The sequence below is a fragment of the Rhinolophus hipposideros genome (genome assembly GCF_964194185.1).
Source record: "Rhinolophus hipposideros genome assembly, chromosome: 4".
Classification (NCBI taxonomy): domain Eukaryota; kingdom Metazoa; phylum Chordata; class Mammalia; order Chiroptera; family Rhinolophidae; genus Rhinolophus; species Rhinolophus hipposideros.
This window is the reverse complement of record NC_138050.1, coordinates 101,838,737-101,855,646: the sequence shown is the minus strand read 5'-3', so window position 1 is coordinate 101,855,646 and position 16,910 is coordinate 101,838,737.

The window sequence follows — 16,910 nt, the reverse complement described above, 5'->3', positions numbered from 1 at the left end:
TGGAGTGATTTAAATCAGTCGAGAACTGACTCCATCTTATGGGACAGTGGTTCATCAAAGTTTAAAACAATTGCCAGAGTGATTTTTTTCACTCACAAACTCATCAAAAGGGTTGTGTTCGTGGGGCCCTGGGAGAGACTCTCAGCAACAGGCAGGCTGTCCAGAGCGTACAACACGAGGAAGAGTGTGTCAAGTTTGTACTGGCAAGAGGACCAACCAAGCCATCAGACAGACACCAGGAAGTCTGGACACCGTACAGCTACCAAGACGATCAGTGCTTTCAAAGGGTGGTGAGTGAGAGAAACCTTAAGCCTAGTGAACTCCTCCCAGCACACTGAAAAGGAAGTGCCGAGTGCCTGGAACGTGTTTGAATATCCTTGAAGGGCTGGATGTACCAGATTCTTTTCGCCCGCTCTTAGTGTCTCTTTAGTACTCTCCAGGCCTCTGCTGCTTGTCTATCACACTGCAAATCACGGTCTGTCTTGTCTATGAATGTTTCCTCTTCTGCTTTCCAGATCCTGAATCCCTGATCTCGTACTTAAAGTCCATGGATGGGCATCACAAGATTCAAGAATTCCCTGGAAATTCAATGTCAAATTGTGTGTGTGTGTCAAAGGGGTCCCTGACTCAAAAAATGTTGAAGAGCCACTGCTCTATCTCGATGCTGTGTTTGGTGACGGGAAGGATCTCATTTTTAATCTGTTTTGTATTAAGATTTAACATCTATTTGTTGCAAATTTACTCAGTACCATGCTTGGCGCCTTTTCTGTATTCTCTCACTTAATCCCCACCCAACCTAGGGAGAGTTCATGATGCCATCTCCATTTTATCCTGAAGGTACCATATTCACAGTGGTGAAGTAACTTGCCCAGGATGTCACCTGGGTGACATCAAAGGTGTGTTGCGGTCGCGCCTCCCTGTCGCCTGGAATGCAAGGCCTGGCCTAACCCAGACCTCGGTTCAGAGGGCCAGCCATGACACAAGGTGTCCATGTGGTCAGTGATCCAAATTCACTGATTGCCTGCCTGGCAGCACGTGATGGTGGGTGTCAAATGTGGGTGATGGAAAGATAAAAAATTAGGCTTTAGGGAAACTTCAAAGCCTAAAGAGTCTCCCCCATCCAACTTTGCTCTCCCTCATACTCAAATGATCCCTAATAGAAATGCCAACTTAAAAAGACAACTTGTCATATTATTCAGCCTTAAAAAGAAGGAAATCCTGACACCCGCTACACCGTGGATGAACCCCGAGGATATTATGCTCAGTGAAATAAACTGAACACAAAAGACAGATACTGTGTGATTCCAGTTATTGAGGTACTTAGAGTCATCGAAGTCTTAAAGACAGGAAGTGATTGTCCGGAGCTGGGGGACAGAGGGGAATAGGGACTTACTGTTTAATGGGCACCGAGGTTGAGTTTTGCAAGATGGAAAGAGTTCTGGAGATGGTTGCACAACAATTGGAAAATACTACTGAGCTGTACACTTAAAAATGGTAAAGATGGTCAATTTTATGAAAATAAAAATAGAAATGTTCAAAATGCACGTAAAGGAAGTTCACTTGCAGTGAAGTTCGGTGGATTGGCGCCCTGCGGGTCTCGCCCCACGCACGCCTCTCAGGTAGTTGGGTGGAGGCAGGAAGCGGGAGAGGAAAGGCTGTGCCTCTGAGCTCCCCGCACGCGGAGCCCAGGTAGGCGCTGGCCCGCGTGTGGCTGCCCCGGAGCTTAGCTTCCGGTGTCTTTGTCTGCAGGTGTGCAGTTCACCTGAGCAGATTGAGACACTGTTCATAATGAGTTCCTCATCAAATTCTGTTAGCAGTCCCCCTTTTATTTCGCTTTAACAACATAAGCGCACAAGCAGTGGCTTTCCCCAGCCACGTGTACAATGCGCAGGCTCCCAGAATGTCGCCAAGAGGGAATCCTGCAGGTGCCCTCATCTCCAACACCCATAAAGTGTGCTCCTGGGACCCAGGAAGTCTCTCCAGAAGTCCTCAGGCCCACTGGCAGGCCACGGCCCCTGGGAACCCTCGACCCAGAGAAGAGCAGGTTCATCAAAATTCCTTGCTGAGCCTCAGAATTTAAAGCCCGAGGTGCAGGAGCCGCTGTGAAGGAGTTCCCGGCGGCCCTGGGGCAGCCCGAGAGCTTGGACGGTCACAGCGGTGGACCGCTGGTCCTCCAACCCAGACAGATTTGTAACAGTGACTCAGGCGTCCAGGACTGCAGGGCGGCATTCCTGTCTGACAAATGAGGCCTCTGTCCGGACAAAGGGGGCTCAGGACGCACTCTGCTTTGGCTGCTTTACACCCAGTGAGAGCCAGGGCACTTCTTTTGTCGGAGTGGGGAAAACAAAAGTGATTCATTTCATCGTGCACCCTCGCCACGGCCCTGCGGTCCACCCGTGCAGGCAGGCTCTGCAGACGCCGCTGACCGAGGGCCTGCAAGGCCCAGCGACTATTCTGGGTACTGGGCACGCGTTGCCTCTTTTAATCCTTCCCACGATGCGGTCATGTAGGGATTAGCCCCACTGTCGTCATGTGGAAACTGAGACGGGGGTGGGGATGTGTGTGAAGGTCGCACAGACAGCGATTCCTATTCGGGCTTGGCTCACCCCCAGCTGACTACTGCTGACCCCAACAGGTCCCTGCTACAAATGCCTGACATGCCACAGGCAGTTCTCTCTGCTGACTTATCTCTCTAGGGGTGTTGATCTACAGGGCCTAGAATGTTCCTGAGGTTCAACAAGTACTTACAGCAAATGGAACAGAAACAGGAAGCTACGAGGAGATTGAAATTCATAGGTGTTTCTTTTAAAAGCCGCAGAAAATGTATTTGCAAGGATGTTTATATAGGCTTTTGTAAAAAAAAAAAAACTGGAGGTCAAAGTTTCTATCTATCAATGACTGAGACATCAGTTTCTTAGCTCTCATGTATCGATCCTTAAGGGCCGGAAGCCCCAGCTGCAACATGTCCTCCTACTTTTTACTGCTGATTAGCTCCAATCCTTGATAATAAGCATCACATGTACCAATGTTGTCACCTTGCCCTATCCAGTTGCACTAATTCAGCATCTGTGACCTTACCTAAAGAAGGGCCCAGGGCAGCTAACCTCTCTTTCCTTTATCATTTCATTGTGGGCTCGGAAAATGAGATGGCCACTTAGCACAGCTTCTTGGCATATTAAAATGCCGAATGAGAAACTCTCTGCTACAGTGTGTATGAATCCAGAATTCCCCTCCACAAGCCCAGTTTACTCTCTGTTGTGGCCCATTCATGCCAGATGGGACTGCTAACTTATCAATTCTCTGACTTTCATACACAGATATCTCCCATTTACCAACCACTCGTGTCATATTTTCCACAGACAGTTTCAGCAGAATCCAGACCCTGGCTTAGGGTATTTGGATGTCCCGAGTTTCAAATTCTAGTTCTTTTCCAGGGTGGTGATGGGTAACTGTGACTCAGCCACTGTCCCCTCAGTTCTCAGTTCCTGGGGACAATTGGGGAGCAAGATCATAAACCAAAGGCTGAAAAGTCAAAAATTTAAGAAAGGAATGAAGCAAAGGGGGCGGGGAAGAAAATGAAAGGAGAGTAAAATTACTTCAAAGCTGAAGCCAAGTCTATTCCCCAACCATCAGTCCATTTTGTTTCCAACAAATTTTTATTGAGTACCTACTATTTGTCAAAGTATAGATACTGGAGATACAGTAGCAGATCTCTCAGGGTCCCAGCAGAAAAGTGACGGCACACTTGCGAATCAATGAAGGGACTATATGCAAAGGTAGGCACAGCTAAAGGAACTCGTAGAGGATAAAGAACAAGCTGGGGGAGCAACTACAGGGAGCTACTACCACTGGTGAGTCTAGAGAGGCAAGGGGGAGGTGACGGGAGGAAGCAGGCCAGGGATATAGCTGCAGGAATGGGGCTGCCACGTAGCAGCTCTGGCCCTTGATAGAGAAATGCAGTTACTGCCAAATCTTGGCCCAGCGTTAAGCAATCTGGGGCAATAAATATCCCAGATGTTGATGAACCCAAATAGAAGCCAGAAAGTAAGAGTCAAAGATGCAGTTCTTAGAGTTTTAAGAAGTGGGGCATAGAGCAGTTGGAGAATGGATCTGGTTGGGGTGGTGGTGGGGCAAGCAGAGACTATCCAGCATAAAATGTGAACAAGACCAAGATGTTCAGGGTCAAGAGCTACCTGTCAGTACATCAGGTCAAGTCTCTTTGGATTTGACAACAAAGACTCCTTTAGGTCAGGAGCTCTTCTCTGAAGTCCTCATTGCAGTATGGCCCACAACTGAGCCTTTTGGGTTCCAAGTAGGGTGGTTCATCTGACCCCCTCTGAGCCTGGGGCTCTCTTTGGGCTGCGCTTGACATCTGCCTCTGCCCTTTGACCTTGGCCCTGGTGGGTTTCTGCATCAGTGGCCTTCCCTAAGGTTCTCTACATCCATTCCCCTCAAAATAGAGTAAGCAAGACAATAGAGGGAAATTCTCTTCATGAAAAAGAAAGCAATTACTTTCAACCATGCATGGGAATTTACTATAGGCAATGGAAAGCTAGTTTCAAAACATACTTAATTATTCATTAAAGCAGATCCCCCAAGGATTCTCTCCCAAGCAGTATTTTGTTGGCATACTTTGTATGTCATGTACATGTGAAAGTCATAAAATTACTTTAAAGATATCCTGTATATTCTAGTGTTTTTCAATTTCTTCTTCACATTCTCTCCAATTAGTCAAATCAGCTGAGATTCCCTTGTTTTTCATCCCTTTGAATATTTCCTGCCACTCCCTTCTGGCCTGCAAAGTTTCAGTTGAGAAATCTGCTGATAGTCTTACGGGAGCTCCCTTGTAAGTAACTAGTTGTCTTTGTCTTGCTGCTTTTAGTATTCTCTCTTTGTGTTTAACCTTTGCTATTCTAATTATAATGTGTCTTGGTGTGCGCCTCTTTGGGTTTATCTTGTTTGGGGCTTTTTGTACTTCTTGGGCTTGTGTGTCTATTTCTTTCATCAGGTTAGGGAAGTTTTCAGTCATTATTTCTTCAAATAGGTTCTCAATACCTTGCTCCCTCTTTTCTCCTCTGGTGCCCCTATGATGTGAATGTTATTACACTTGATGTTATCCCAGAGGTCCCTTAAACTGTCCTCATTTTTTTAAAATTCTTTTTTCTTTTTGCTGTTTTGACTGGGTGTTTTCTGCTACCTTGTCTTCTAAATTGCCGATTCAGTCCTCTGCTTCATCTAATCTGCTGCTGATTCCTTATAGTGTATCCTTCATTTCAGTTAATGTATTCTTTATTTCTGACTTGTTCTTTTTCATGGTTTCTATGTCCTTCTTTATGCTTGCTATCTCTGTTGAAATTCTCACTAAGTTCCCTAAGCATTCTTATAACCAGTGTTTTAAACTCTGTCTCTGGTAGGTTGGTTGCTTCCATTTCATTTAGTTTTATTTCTCCTATTGTTTTATTTGGGACATGTTTCTTTGTTTACTCATTCTGTCTGCCTCTCTTTGTTTGTTTCTATGTGTTAGATAGATCTCCTGTGTCTCTCTGTCTTTGCTGGGTGGCCTTATGTAGCATGTGTCCTGTGTGGTCCAATGGTGCAATCTCCCTGATCTCTGGTGTGTGTGTTCCCTTGAGCGTGTTGTGTGTACAGGGCGTGGGATTGACTCCCATGCTGACTAACTGTGTGGATTGACTATGCCCACAGTGTATAAGCTGCTGTGCGGGGGCTGATCCCTCAGGCAGGATTCATTCCCACAGGCTCTTGTGCCTGTTGAGACCATCTTTTGGGTGTACCACGTGTGGGAGTAACTGGGGAGTGCTCTGAAGCGGGCCTCTGGGTGTGTTGTCTCTGGTTTCTCTTGGGAGGGTCTCTTCTATGGACCAATGTCAGCCTTGCCTGTGACTGACCCAGGACTACCTGGTAGGAACCACGAAGCTATATATGGTTGGTTGCTGCCTGTGCTGGACCTGGAGGCATGTAGGGGTGGTCTTGCTATGAACTGAGGCCGGCTGCCATAGATATTGGGCCATGGGCAGCTTAGCAAAAGGTCCAGGGCCTCCTAGGTCTGTTGCCACCTGCCAGCTGCCCAAAAGGACCAGCTGTTGAAAGAGCCTCTTAGGTGCACAGGGATGGGCTGGTCCACCTGGTGTTGTGTGCCTCTAGCAAAGCAGCACTAGCTGGATGGGGCGGGGTTACAGGGAGTCGTGAGGTACGGCGGGTGGTTTTTACAAGGTTAATGCACATTCACTTCTTGTGCCAGTGCCTGGCCGGTGACCACTACACAAAATGCCCGGAGAACACTGCATCCAGCCACTGCTTGCCTTGGGCCCACAGGTTCCCGAGAGCCGTTCAAGAGAAGCTGCAGCACAAGTTGTGGCTCACTGTCCACTCCTAAAAGTTGTCTGGGTTGCCGCAGGCCATCGGCTGCTGTAAAAGGCTTTTGCAGCTTGTGGGCTGGGTTGGGCCATCTGAGTGCCCCAGGTGATGCAGTACTAGCTGGGCGGGGCAGGGACCCAGGGCCTCACCAAGGAGGTGAGCATGAGTGGATTTTACCAGACCAATAGGGTCTCAGATTTGGCCCTTTGGGGGAGGGTTCAACATAGAAAAGATGGTGCCCTCCTGTAGGCTATACGTGAGGCAGGCTCCACCCTGGGGCAATGACTGCTGTCCCTCCAGCCCTTGTTACAAGGCCACACAACTCAGTTTTTAACCTATATGTCTCTGGCACCTCACCTGGGGACCAGGTGAGTGTTTGGAAGCAAATGAGTCTCTGTGCGGGCCCTGGGCCCTTTAAGAGGGCGTCTGGGTTTCCAGCCACCTTCCGTCTCACCAGGATGGGCAGACACAGTCCTTACTGATTTTCACTGCCAGATGTTGTGGGGACTCCTCTTCCCAGCACAAGACCCCTGGGCTTGGGGTGCCTAGTGTGGGGCTGGGATGCCTGGTGTGGGTCTGGGACCCACCCTCTTCAGGGGGGACCTTTGCCATGGAGGTGTCCCTCCTGGTGTTCAACCACTACCTGTGGTTAGGGGGGTCAGCTCGTTTCGCGTCTCTACCCCTCCTACCAGTCTTGATGTGGCCTCTTCTTTACGTCCTTAGTTACAGGGGTTCTGTTTTGCTAGTCGTCAGATGATTCTGGAGGTTGACTTTTCTATAATTTATTTGTAATGTTGGTGTGACCCTGGGAGGCAGTAGGCCCAGCGTTAACCTAATCCGCCATCTTGGACCTTCTCCGAGGCTTTTTTTTTTCCTTAACTTTAGAATATAAATTCTTAATCTGGGTTTCTTAAATTCCTTTGAGTTACAAGGAGTTTCTAAAATTTTTAAAGTTTCTAAAATCTTTCGTAAAATGTTTGGTGTTTTGTGAAGACATGGATTTTTTTTTTTTTTTTTTTGAGGGAAGGGACTACAGCTTACACCAGATTTTAAAAGGATCTAGATTCCAAACAGGTGGAGAATCTTCCCCATGGAGAGAGATCACTGAGTGTAATTACTGGCTCCGCCCACACTCAGCTCATTCTATGTCCAGGTGTTGGTCCTGGTCCTGGGAAGGTGAGATGTGAAACAGACTTCAGACGCAGTCAGGAGCCAGCTTCTGACAGTTTCCTCCTTCTCTCCTGCTGAGTGAAGATAGTATGCAAGTAGTTGAAGAGATAGAGACTGAGGCCTGCTTATTATACAAGCGTTGTTTTTTTGTACACACCACACCAGGTGCATAACCGACATGCACTAAGTACCTTCCAGGAGGCTACTTGATGAAGGAACTCTTTCCAAAATTTCTGCTTGGGACTTATACACTAAGGTCATCTACAAGCTAGCAAAGTGCCCTGTCTCAGATATTTGCTTCCTGCTTCTGATGATAATTGCTCTAGCCAAGCTGATTAATTGGCTTGTTTGTCTTGAGTCTACTTTATACTAAGCACTGACCAATCACGTGTATAGCAGATTGGTTCTCACAGGACTGCTGTGCACCATTGCTACTTTTTGGCTTTCGAGTCTCTGAATCCATGCCCTACTTGTAGGGAATCCCCTATGTGGTGATGTAAATGGAAGGCAGTCCCCTATCTCCCACTAAGGAAGTCAGAATGGAAAGATGATGTTTCCTCCCCATTCCTCTGCATCAGGATGAAGGCATATGACCTGCTTGGGCCAGATACTCTTACCAGGGACTTGGACCTTGAATGAGTGACAAAGAGACAGATAAATGATGAGATTTTATTTTCAGCTATGGCAGTGGTAGCTGTGTGGTTTCAGTGTCCAGAGCTGGAGGTGGTGGATATTTGGCAATGGTACAGCCCTGGCAAGCTGGTTTCTACTGCCCCGACTTCCTGGATGTCTGCTAGTTTTCAGTCATATTTTGCCAGCCCTCCTACCCGTGTTGGCAGGTACCTGATATCCTTCCAACAGAAACCTTTTTGTGTGAGTTAACCATATATGATTTCTGTTGATTGCAGTTAGGAACCTAGAGCAATATAGGGAAAGAAGATAGTCTCTTGTGCTTTGAATCACCTTTGCCATTACAACCTGGGTCAAAATGGAGGCCCCAGCCTTCAAATGACTCTTGTGATGGTTAATTTATATGTCAACTTGATTGGATCATGGGGTGCTAGGATATTTGATCAAATATTATTCCGGGTGTTTCTGTGAGGGTATTTTTGGATGAGATTAACTTTTAAATTGGTAGACTGAGTAAAGCAGATTGCCCACCATAATGTGGGTGGGCCTCATCCAATCAATTGAAGGCCTGAACAGAGCAAAAAGATTGAACCTCCTATGCATAAAAGGAAATTCTTCCTGCCTGACAGCCTTCAGACTGGGACATTGGCTTTTTTCCTACCTTTGGCCTCAAACTATACCATCAGCTCTCCTGGTTCTCAGGCCTTTGGGCTCAGACTGGAACTAAACTGTTGGCTCTCCTGGGTCTCCAGCTTGCCAACTTGCCCTTCAAATCTTGGGACTTGCCAGCCTTCATAATTACATGAGCCAATTCCTCATAATAAATCTCTTTCCCTCTACATATACATTGTATTGGTTCTGTTTCTCTGGAGAACACTGACAAATGCAACTCCCACTGGGCTGTCAGAAGACCCTCACAGTCCAATGTAGGGGGACCTTCTGGTGGGTAGGGTATAAAAGTCCAGATTGAGGTCTTCCCTCCAATAAGGGATTGGCCACTTGGGATGAAGGGAGGGTTGCTGTCCTGACCTTCTGGCCAGGTGCTCTTTCCGTCTCTGTCTCTTTTTCAGAGATGATATGTGGTAGAAGATCTTTGTGCAGATGGCTTCCTGAGAGTTTGGGCTATTTGACAAGACATGTTTTCTCCTTTGGGCCTAAAGTATCATATATATTTCTGTCTCTTCTTTTCCAAATGAGTCTTTCAATGCTTTGAAAAAGCATTGCAAAAAGAAAAACTTAGAGACTATCACAAAGAAAATAAAAATTACCTGAATATTTTAATTTTGTATGTCTTTCTAGACACACTCATTCATTCATTCAAGGTTGAGGGCATACTATCATTAGGGGACTGATGTCCAACAACATATACAGGGGCCTTGGTCCTTTCCCATGGAGCTCATAGTCTATCAGAGAAGATTGACCTTGATCAAGATGTGTCTTGTGGCTCTGTCTCCCATACATGTGGACACTTACACAGGGTTAATTTCTTATCAGTTTCTAAGATGGATTTCTTTTTTCTAATACCACAAACATCTTCCTTCTCAACTATTCATTAGGTCTCACAACCCTGGGCAGCCGACCAAGATTAGTATTTTCTGTGATCTTCTCCTAGACTTCTTTTTAGTATTCTAAATCCATGCAAGAACAAAAACTCTCCAAACCATCTCTGTTACTTAATGACTTGAATTATCAGACTCTCAGCAATGCAATCCTTACCCCTATATTCTGATCCACACCACCCCCTCTGTCGCTTTATGCTTGTGTTCAGTTTTGTTTTCCTTTGTTTGCTCCTTTGTTTCGATGGTGCAGTCTAGCCATTTCATTGTTGAGGCACGTGGTCTGGGCCCCTGGGCACACTGTTCCCAGCCACTGCTCCGAGGAGGTGATCTGTCTGAAGGTGCTCTGGGCATGTCCTGAATTTCTTCACCTCTAGCTAGCACTGTTCTAAGTTGCATGCAGATCTCTGTCTCTAGCCCAAAGCCCTAGGCCGAGAGTCTCTGTTGGGAAAACTATATAAACAGGGACATAAAAATTAGGAGGGATATCACTGGAGCAAATGAAAGCACATTTACACATTTAAGTAGAACAGTGGAGTCCCAATGTAGACCTAATCCCAACCCTGAAAATCTGAATGTTAGCAATGCCATTCTAGGACAAGATAGTGAATCATTATTTTTTGGTCAGACAATGAAATGTTATGTTGCATTCTTGGAAAAGAAAGTCCCTCTGTTACAATTTGTGTTCATAAACCGACCTAGAAAGGCACTGGTACACTGTCAGAAAGAAAGTGTAAGGGACCAGGAATTAAGACATTTTTATTTCAGCGCCAGTCTACTTTTCAATAATCTGTTTTGTACCTGTAGTCAACATGCATTTCTGGTAATTTTTCTTTTTCTTTACTTATTTTGCCACACTTCTAGAATGAGAATAGCCATTCTAGAGCTCACCATGTTACTTTTATCAGAGGTGATGATAATATATTTACAGAAATTTGGAAATGATATCACTTATGCTAGTGCTTAAGAAGTAAAAATTCTTAAATCAAACAGCACTATTTGCCATCAAGATTTCTAGATAGTTATGAAAACCTAGCCCTTATTCAGCAAGTGACAGAGAATGAAAAATTGTTTTCTGCAAAAGTTCCAGCCTGTTTGGAATCCTCTATGAAAAAGAACCAACTCTTCTGAGAGACCATATATTTACTTGAACTTCAGATAGAAGAGGTTTATTGTATATATGTTCACTTCCCTGAGAGAATATGACAATTAGGAATTTGGCCTACTATATCCATGTCTTTTTAAAATCAGCATCAGGGTGACTGGTTAGCTCAGGTGGTTAGAGCGTGGTGCTAATAACACCAAGGTTGCCAGTTCCATCCCTGCATGGGCCACTGTGAGCTGTGCCCTTCTTAAAAAAAAAAAAAAAAAGTTATCATGGTCTTTGGAGTCAGAGAATCCTGAGGTCCAAAATCCAGTTCTCATTATCTTATTGGTTGTAGCCTCTTGGGCAAGTTATTTAACTTCTCTGAGTCCCAATCTCTTGATACATAATAGGAATTAAAAATATCTTCTTTGTAGATGGTAGGGAGGCTTCACTGAAGTTGAGTTTCTAAATGTCTGGGGATCACCTGGCACATACTGGTGAACAAGGTCTATTGGTCCCCTTTTCCTTTCTCATATGAAGAAGTTTAAAACAACACCCAAGACCTAAGGGATAATAGAACGATTGGTCTATGTGTAGAATTAGACGCAATGAATGAGTCTGTACCTTGAAAAAATGTGATCTCAAGTAAAGGTCTAGTCATAACAACATTGGCTAATCTTAACCAACAAAGAATCTAATTTGAATCAGAGTCCATATCTCCAAAAATTCCAGAAGTTTATAAAAATGAGGGGAACGAAACTAACTTTTTGTTATTGAGCACTTAAAGTTGGGAACTACTTATTTTTTCAGTTTCTCCACTCTGGGTCTCACTGAACTGGCTGAGCTAACTGTCTTAGCTTCCCAAATGGGGGTGCTGAGGGATTTATTTTATTTTTCTGGGTGGTCAAGGCCATGTGCTTGGAGATTCTTGGATGGAAGACTGAGTACATCTGAAATATTCTTATTGACAGAAGTAAATCAAACACCAAAACCTCCAACGCTCTGCTCACCACTGCCCCTCAATACAGCTGCGTAGGGCATTTCTGGTGGAATAGAACCTGTAACCTGATGGAAATTTCTTGCAAATTATTTTCATAGGATAAAATATTGTGTCATTGTGATTGTCACTCTTATTTTAACGTTTTACTTGGAAGGCAGCCCTCCTATCTACAAGCCAAAGAATAAATCAATTGATTTCTTTGGATACTTAAAAAAAAAAAAAAAAAAAAAAAAAGAAGAAGCAGAAATTAAGGCAAAAAATGTCCCAACGAGAAAAACCACCAACCCCTCTCCCATATCTTACTTGAACTCCCCAATCTACGTATGACAAAGATTACCAGACATCTTAGGTTTTGATAGTATTTATAGGGCGTCAGCTAAAGCATCACGGTTCTCTTTTCTGGAATTGGGTACTTCAAATACAGCACTTCAGCCTTTACTCACCAAAAGGCAGAGAAAATGAGAAAGGAAGCTGCAGCTTCTCGCTCTGTAGCAGCCTTTACCTTCCACTCCACCCCAGTACAGGGAAGGCCTGGAAAGCCAGGAAAGCCTTACTGAAATCATCCAAACCCAGGAACATGACCTAGAAGCTGTCCCACAGCCCACGTCCTCAGGCATTTCAGGGCGACATACACTTGGCAGCGGGTCCCTCCGGGAACCACGTTGGATCACCAGGTCAGCATCATGCTTTCCTAGCCATGGAGTCCACCGTGAGAAGGTGGAAGAAACAACCACATTGACATTGATCAAGGATGACCTGGTCAACAAGCAGGAGAGCAAGCAGGGTATGAAGAAGCTGATGCTCCAGGTGATGGAGAGAAGATGTTAGAGCAGCCCTGACCTACTGTGTGTTACCAACCGTGACCCACTGTGTGTCACCAACCCTGACCCGCTGTGTGTTACCAACCCTGACCCACTGGATGTTACCAACCCTGACCCACTGGGTGCTACCAACCCTGACCCACTGGGTGTTACCAACCCTGACCCACCGGGTGTTACCAATCCTGACCCACCGGTGCTACCAACCCTGACCCACTGGGTGCTACCAACCCTGACCCACCGGGTGCTACCAACTCTGACCCACTGGGTGTTACCAGCAAAGGTAATATCAACACAGCTGCCTCATCCTGCCTCACTGGGAAGTGGCACCAACGTAGATCGACACAGAAAGATAAAGCTAACATGCTTAACAGACCTGAAATTTCCCATTGCTGGTGAAAGCTAGTGGCCAGACATTTCAGGAGGAAACTGGTTCTTGACTCCATTTGTAGATTCACTGCTATTTGGTTAGCTGTGCCCGGATTGTAATTTTCAAAGTCAATGCCATTTGTTGATTGGGTGATAAGATAACTAAAAAGTCACTGGAAAAAGCAGTAAATGTGATCTGGGAGCCCATGAGGGGAAGGCAAGAGTGCCTGAAACTTTCTGGTCAAATATTGCTAGTAACAAAGTCACAGGCGTCCTCTGACCTGCTTTTCTACGGTGGAGCTCAGCCCTCGTGTAGAAAGGGAATACTGTGGAGTACTGACATTCATCGCTTCTCTCCACCATCTTTGTTTTTCCTCTCAGGGCTAACATTTCAAAGCTACTTTAGTAACTGTTAGGTCCTGCTTCATATGCATTATTTCATTTCATGGTCAGAGCCACCCTGTGAGATAGTACAGTGAATTTCATTTGAAAGATGAGGAAACTGAGGCTTTGAGGAAATAAAGCCCTCGCCTAATGTCACCCAGGTGTTTTATTCCAAGGCCTGGACTTTCAGCCAGAGCATTGTATTGCCTCCCATTCACTGCTTCTTCCTTCTCAACTGAAAAAAGAAATCTGATCCAAGGTAGATGAAAATAGAACCAAACAGCTGTGAATGTGAACATGAAGTGCAGGGTTGCTAGTGGGCTTAAGGGAGCGAGAGAAGAGGCAGGAGGTCTATGAAAGATAACGCCATCGCAATGAGAGCTGCCAGCAACTGCAGAGTGAACTGTGAGAAGCAGGGTCGGGACTTCAGATGCCAGGTCCCCCTGAGAAACGGTCCTCCATTTCTCACCGGGAGACCGATCCCTCCTTCACCTGCTTTCTTCTCCTGTTTGAACTTGGCAATTTTGGCTGGCACCCAGCTGGGATTGATATCACCCAGACGCTGTGACTGCACGCGTGGTCCACAGAAGTGGCCCAGGACCTGTAGGCAGTCAGACAGCTGCCTTTGAATCCCAGTTCTGCCCCTTGACTAGTTCTGTGTCCTTGGCTGGTATTTGCATCTCTTTGAGTTAGTTTTTATCTCTAAATGGCAACAATAATACCTACCTGCTGGTTGTTATAAGGACCAAGTGCTATAATGACCGTGAAGTGTTTAGCACAGAGTCTGGTACATAATGTGTTCTGAAATGGTGGCCATTTTATTATATAGATTTTTTTAAAGTTACTGTTTATAGTATGTTTTTTCTCCCAACTACAGAATTCCCTACTCAGGAATGGATGATGTTACTTTTGATGCATGTTATCTATGTGTTAGTTTCCTATGGCTGCCATAACAAGTACTACAGACCGAGTGGCTTAAACAGCACACATTTATGTTCTCACCCTCCGGAAAGCTACAAGTCCAAGATCAAGGTGTCAGCAGGATGGGCTTCTCCTGAGGCCTCTGTCCTTGGCTTGCAGATGGCCGACTTCACTTTGTGTCTTCACCTGGTCTTCTGTACCGAGTCTGAATCCAAATTTTCTCTTCTTGTGAAAACACCGTTTGTATTGGATTAGGGCATCTGAGTCACCTCATTTTAACTTAATTACTTCTTTGAAGATCCTGTCTCCAAGTACAGTCACATTCTCAGATACTGGGTGTTAGGACTTTAACATTTGAATTTATTCAATTTGTAACATAAATTAATTTGGGGCAACATAATTTGGAGAGATACAATTTAGCCCATGGCAATCAATAAAGTATTTTTGCCAAAAATCAAACATCAAGTCAAGGTAATACAGGACACAGAGAAACATGTTTAAAATACCGTGGGGAAGTTATTAGCAAAATCTAGGAAATGAGAAACTCTACAGGACAAAACACCGGGTTTCTTCAACAAATAATTATAATAGCAAGGAAAAATAAAGGGAGGTAGAACCTAAAGGCTAAAAGAAACTTAAAAGACCTATTACCAAATGTAAGTTATGGACTGTGTGTTTGGATCTTAATTGGAACAAACCAATTTAAAAAAAGTGCAAAGCATTATGAGAAAATCGAAGAAATTTAAACGCCGTCTAGATAGTTAATGATATTAAGGCATTATTGTCAATTTTTTAGGTGTGTTAATACTGTTGTGGTTTTGTCTTTTTAAGATCTTTATCTTTTAGAGAGAGTTGCTGAAATATTTATGAATGCAGTGATAACAGCTCTGGGACTTGCTTCTTTGAGGTGGACGGAGGGAGAAGTAGAGAGATAATGTGATTGTAAAAAACATGTGATTGTAGTTAAAATAAGATTGAACATGAATAGATAATTGTTGAAGCTGGGTGATGAGTTTGGTATAATAGTCTCTTTGTATACACTTGAAACATTCTATTATGAAAAGATTAAAGTATACAGAAAATATTTTTCCATGTCATTAAATATTTTTCTACAACATGAAATTTTCAATGTAGTATTCCATTGCATGGATATATCATAATTTATTGATACAACTTTCCATTGTCAAATTGTTAAGTGGTTTTCTCTTTTTTTCTTGCTATTAAAGATATGTAAATAACTATATACATCTCTGTATCTTTACAACAGATTACTAGGAATGGAAATCTTGGGCCCAAAGGTAGGCTTGTATTTAAGATGGTTCCACATTGCCAAAATATCACCCATCAGTAAAAACCCATTTCTCTCTTGTTTAGTAACACAGTTCTGTCACCCACCCTCCCTTGCATTTCCCCAGTTAGGTATGGAGGACATAGGATATATGTATAAAAAACAACTATATATTCGTAAATATGCAAATGTACATTTTGCGATCATATTAGAAAAAGATCATTAACAAAAGACTGCTAATAATGGAAGGGGCATGAAGCCGAAGGTAGGAGTTGATTAAATCAGATTAACTTCTAATTTATCTGATTATTGGGATTAAAAAAAAGAGAATGTAGTACTTATATAATTATCAAATAAAACAACTCCAAAAACCCTTGATAATGGGAGACTGAAAAAGAAACAAATTGGTTAAGAATTTTGATGACCCCGATTTCGCATGTTTATGGATAAATAAAATATGTTTCGCTCAAAGAAAGGCAGGATCAAACTATGTAATTCAAGCAAAAAAAGTCCCAAATATCTGGCTCATATTTGTGGTCAATTTATGAATATCAGTTTTAAAATATCCTTCAGATGTAATTAATATTTATTTCCTAAAAGCCATGCCTGCAATTCAGATAGCTGCCACCATTGATTGACTACTAACCTTGCATAAAAGAAGAAAACAACTTAAAGTATAATAAGATATAAAGAAAAATAAACACGTAATTGCAATTTGCTACCTTTAGCATTTAAAATTATAGTTAATTTCCATCACTTAATCTCACTTTGGCTCTCTGTAAAACCTAGCTGGTTAGGTTACCTGTCTTGTATTTGAGTCAAAAGTGTTTGGACATAAACATTGATCTTTGTTTTTAGCACTTCGGAATTCTAGAGAAACTAAAGGTTTTGATTTCTCTATATCCGGTTAAAAACTTTGGCTCATGATTTGTCACTTGTTGGAGGAAACGAATTTATTGATCTTCTAAACGTTCCTAATTAGATTTGCGTGTTGATTTTTACTCCTCCTTTAGTTTATTATAGGAAAATCCTATCTACTGCTCCGTCCCACATGGCTTAGCTTGAAAATGACCCCCTAACCTGTTTCTCCATGCCAAGTCTCCTGAGAGTGCTCACTTGTAACTGGGTATCTCTGATGATAACTCTTACCAACTCTCTTCTCAGCTTCCTTCTCCAATTGGGTCAGAACTACTAATTTCGGATTATTAGTAATCCATGCAAGCTTCCAGATGTTTTATGAGAGATCTCAAATGCGATAGGAACTTTTATTATCTGAAAATTTTATAGCACATTTAATTGAACATTTTCTAAA